General features: G+C 26.6%; 1 long non-coding RNA gene across 1 annotated transcript in view; it reads left to right on the top strand.

Annotated features, from left to right (window-relative positions):
• Window positions 1–5,434, top strand: part of LOC124419944 — a 61,131-nt gene that overhangs the window by 12,120 nt on the left and 43,577 nt on the right. Inside the window, exon 2 of the long non-coding RNA XR_006940934.1 lies at window positions 2,030–2,082. This is a non-coding gene — a long non-coding RNA (uncharacterized LOC124419944). The remainder of the gene's footprint in view (window positions 1–2,029; window positions 2,083–5,434) is intronic.

The following is a 5,434-nucleotide window of genomic DNA, read 5'->3' as shown; positions in this document are numbered from 1 at the left end:
ATAGATAGATAGATAGATAGATAGATAGATAGATAGATAGATAGATAGATAGATAGATAGATAGATAGATAGATAGATAGATAGATAGATACATAGATAGATAGATAGTTAGATAGATCGTTAGTTAGTTAGTTAGTTAGTTAGTTAGTTAGTTAGTTAGTTAGTTAGTTAGTTAGTTAGTTAGTTAGTAAAGTTGCTATGTGTTTCCTTGACATCTGGACTGACAGACTAGAGCTATCCTAGAGACATACAGGATTTGCGCTAAAAACTGGTTTGTACTTCAACTCCATTTTCTTAAAATCTCATTAGTTTAATGAATTTAATTTTTTGTATTTTGCTTAACATAACTGTCAACAATCTTCTGTCAGACATACAATTTTAAAAATAATTGAAATATTTTCAACAAGAATCCGTTAAGAAATTATCATATTTTACATGTTTTCATAGTATTAGTGGTTATATTACTATTGTTGTTGCTGTTGGCATTACATTACAACATTATGGTTTAAACAATTAATACAATAACAAAACATTTTAGCATATTTATTTATTTATTTACAACACAATGTAGTTAAGAGTGGGTTAGTGGGTGATTCACATTATAAACTGCTGTTGTCTTCCTTGGTAGTGGTTGTAATGTAGTAAATTAAAGTTGTAGTTGTTGTTGTTGTCCTTGTCAACATTTTTTTATAATAGAGAGAATAAATAGATAGAGTGTGAGTATGGTTTAACAACGACAAGTTGTAATGTTATTAACGCCTATAAGTATGCTCAGTTAAGTGTATAATTAAAAGAGGATTTTTTGCGTTCTGAGGGGAGTAGCGGACATAAAGACAAGCAGAAATAGCTGCTGTGTATGTTTTTTTTGCAAAACGCTAGAGACTGAGTAATTGAATTGGTTATTGAAAGTTATTTAAAATGGAATTTAAACAAAAATATTTGTAAAACAAATTTTTAAAATCTTCTCTTTCGTTCTTTTCTTTAAGTTAAAAGTTTTAAAGATATATATTTTCTTGTAATTTTTTTGTTGTAATAATATGTTTGCTGTGTTAGTGTAATTTAATGCTTTGCTAAAGTAGAACATTATTAGTATTATGGACAAAGCTTTTTGTCTGTGTATTAATAACAAAGAGACGGAAAAATTACTCTTGCTAATTTATTTGTTTAGAAATATTTGTTTAGCATACTTTTGTGTGAATATTAAAGTTGATATTAAGTTAATTAAAGCACACTTTAAGGCTATCAAAAGTTATAGAGAAACCGTTAATGAAATTTAAAAGAATTTATAGAAATATAAGAAATTTAATAAAAACAAAATATTTTTATGATTTTAAAAAAGAAATTTATAAAAAAAAACAATTGCATATATTAAGAAGAGCATTAATACTATATATTTTTAGGCTGATATTAAATATATGATATTTCCTTACTAAAACCATGATTTCCTTTTATAATAAATTTGTTTAATAAACCATAAACAAATAAATATCAATACAATTTTATTGTTAATATATGTAATTTAAAGATTTTTACTTCCCAAAAGAGAAAAAAACTTAAGACAATGTTTTTTCCTAAAATATAAAAAATTCTTAACATTTTATATAAGCAAAAAAAGGAAACAAAGGTTATTGGTCATTGGTCCTTTTTGGCTTTAAATTCAATAAGATTAAAATGTTGCAAAAATACACACACACACGCACAAAACCGTAGGGAAATGCATACATACATATATGTATATGTCCCTTTTAAGAGCTTAAAATAAAGAAAAACAAGTGGTCAATATTAAACTATGTGTAAGAGTGGTAACAAAAAATCACTTGACCAAGTATGTTTTCAAGCTAAAAAAAAGAAGAAAAAATATAGTGTTGAGGGTTTTGTCTAGCAGAGTAAATATTTCAAGAAAAATTTGTAACATGTGCTTTAGATAGATGTTTTGTATTTAAGTTTTTTTATGAAACATTTTTTTCATTTAAAGTATATTTTTATTTAAAAGACTTTTACACAACTTTGATTTTTTTTGTCTTTGCAGGCTCCTTAAAATAGGCTTTAAATCCTGTATTTTTTTTGTTAGCTGCTTAAAAGGTAAACACAAAATATTTTCCTCTATTTAGTTCTTATATGTATATCGAGATAGAAGTTGTATAAAATCTTTTTTATAAAACCTGACATTTAAAATCAATAACATATTTGTTTGTTTTTACAAATACTCAGTTTCATAACTATATCGTTTAAGACTCTCGTAAGTAGGCAATGGAAAAAAATATAAAATATTACAAGAAAATTATGCAAATAAACACTTGTTTAATAAGATTTATGAAAATAAAATAAATTGTTTAAGAAATATGTTTTTTAATTAAAATTTTTAAAATCAAGTTAAGTACTTAAACCACATTTTGTCCCAAACCCTAAGGCATTAGTAGATCAGGCGAAAAGATGATATAATCTTGTTTTCTTATTTTTAACAGTTTTGGCAAACACTTGACTTTCCACAATCTCTTTTCTTTTTTAAATATCTTTGCAATTCTTACCCTTCTTATATTACCCCATAATCCGTTTCACAAATCTTAGGTGTTTTGCCCTTATTTTAAGTTTCTTTAATCCATATTTTGATTTTCTAGTGGGTGTTTTCTTTTTTTCTATAAATTCGAATTTAATATAGTACGTTTTTTGCTATGATCCTAATATAGGAATGATGATTGGTCATCCATCAAAAGTAAATTGGGAATAAAAATGCAAATATGTACAAACAATAATTCAAACTCTCATAAGTTTTTTCTTTAAAACTAAAATTTTTAAGTTGCCTTAAAATATGTTATACCAAAAATTGAAGATAAAACAGATGGAGAAACCCATTTTAAAGCAGAAAAAAATACTTTTATGAAAAAAAATTGAATAAAAAAATTTGCCTTATACATAAAAAGTTTTTGTAAATATTTAAAAAAAAAGTAGGCCCAAAAGTAGGCAACATATCATTTAAACTTAAAACGCCTAACAGTAAACATTGTTTATTAATAGTTTGTTTAAAATAGCATAGTTTTAGATGTTTTTTTGATTAACTTGACATTATGTTATAATAATTACAGAAAAAGTTTGCCACGATTTAACTTTCAGCAATATTCCCAACCGATTCTAGTTGTTTAACAATTAATAACTAAAATATATAAAGAATGTTTTGTTTTTTTCCTCTCCACTAGTTTTAACTTGTAATCTAATGTCATGTAATTTATAGGTGTTAATCTTATCTAAGCCGCTATAAAAAATACTGTTAAAAGTAATTATTGTTAACTTTTTTTGCTATAAAACTGTTCAAAACATCAAACGACTAAAAGTATGCTATAATTCTTTGGGAATTACATTAAACTAACGGCTGTCAAAACAATTATATAGTTAAGCTGCTGGTAAATGGTTTTAATATGTATGTTTTAGTAGAGATTTTAAATGTAAAGCATATTTTTATGAGTAATCCTTAAAGTAGGCTAAATAAATATAAAACACTAGATTTAAAAAATAACAGGGAAGGGAAATGGTCATACAATTTTTGTTAAATGTAAAAAAAATATTAATTAAATTCAGATTTTTAAAATTTTTAAAAGGGAAATTTTTTAAAACAAACATGTTGTCTTTTTCATTGTAAACAAAGTTTAATTCAGTTCTAGTTCAGTTCTAGTTTAGTTCTAATTCAGTTCTAGTTCAGTTCTAGTTCAGTTCTAGTTCAGTTCTAGTTCAGTTCTAGTTCAGTTCTAGTTCAGTTCTAGTTCAGTTCTAGTTCAGTTCTAGTTCAGTTCTAGTTCAGTTCTAGTTCTAGTTCAGTTCTAGTTCAGTTCTAGTTCAGTTCTAGTACAGTTCTAGTTCAGTTCTAGTTCAGTTCTAGTTCAGTTCTAGTTCAGTTCTAGTTCAGTTCTAGTTCAGTTCTAGTTCAGTTCTAGTTCAGTTCTAGTTCAGTTCTAGTTCAGTTCTAGTTCAGTTCTAGTTCAGTTCTAGTTCAGTTCCAGTTCAGTTCTAGTTCAGTTCTAGTTCTAGTTCAGTTCTAGTTCAGTTCTAGTTCAGTTCTAGTTCAGTTCTAGTTCAGTTCTAGTTCAGTTCTAGTTCAGTTCTAGTTCAGTTCTAGTTTAGTGCTATTTCTGGTTTATGTCAACATAAATAAAAAATCATTTTATTTTTTAATTTTGTTTTTTCCTTTTACTACTTATAAATCACCTAAAATTATGCTTCTATTATATTATTATTTGGGACGCCTTTGTTTATACTACATCTATAAATGAGTACATGCGAGTACAACTACAATAATTTGTAGTTTATATTGTTATCACTGCATTTGAGTCATAACAACGTCATTAATAACACTCTAGAGTACAATAACTGCTGACAGCGTAGACTAAAATCATGTAGTCGGACTGTTTGTATGGTTGACTTTGACAAAAAAATAGAAAAAAACTATTTTTGTTTTGTTTGGGTATAAAAATTTCTGTAAAATCTTTGGCCTACAACATAGCACTTGTTTTACGCTTTGGCACTCTTTTGGAGGGTGAGCGTGTTTATTGTGAAAATATTTTTTCATTTGGTTACTTGTTTCAACAGTGGTGGAAATTTAGTTTAGGGTAGTTGAAATTTTTCTCAAAATAAAAGCAAACTTGGTTTAGAAAATTATTCTGAAATAAAATTGTTTTGATTATATGTGCAACCTCCTAAAATTGTACATCTTTTAATGAAATTTTCTGTACTGTTACGTTTATATTAGAAATTATTTTGTAAGTGCTTGTTCATGTTATATCTAACGATTATGGAGTCAATTGCTTATAATTAATATTTTAACATGTATTGTTCGGTGAAAATGAAAAGAAGGCAACATTGTCATATCAACATGTTTGTCGATTGTTGGCTATATTTTTGCAATACAATTTCGTATTGTTGTTATTAGTGTTACATACTACAAGGCGATGTGTGATAAGTCAGAGCTAATCACATCAATGATAATGATAAGTATGCTACATGCAATTTACTTTAATGTTTTTTCTCGTGAAAAGCAAACTAAGTGGAGTCAATGTTTCTTATGAGGATTATTAACATAAATATCAATAAACTAAATATGATTTTGAAATATTAAGCGCCTAAAAGGAGGCAGTATAATATATTTGTAAGTAGAGTTTACTTGCACAGGTAGAGAAATGGAAATAATTTAATTATTAATATAAGTTAATACAATTTCAAAGATAATAAACTAAAAGTGTGGCACACTCAAACGAAAAAGAATAAAATGCTAAGAGACAAGACAATAGACCAGACTATAGACTAGACTTAAGACTTGGCTCAAGACTAGACTATAGACTATAGAACAGAACTAGAACTGAACTAGAACTGAACTAGAACTGAACTAGAACTGAACTAGAACTGAACTAGAACTGAACTAGAACTGAACTAGAACTGAACTAGAACT

This window comes from Lucilia cuprina, chromosome 2 (genome assembly GCF_022045245.1).
Source record: "Lucilia cuprina isolate Lc7/37 chromosome 2, ASM2204524v1, whole genome shotgun sequence".
Lineage (NCBI taxonomy): Eukaryota > Metazoa > Arthropoda > Insecta > Diptera > Calliphoridae > Lucilia > Lucilia cuprina.
The sequence above is the reverse complement of the archived record's forward strand: the minus strand, read 5'-3'. Positions and strand labels throughout refer to the sequence as shown.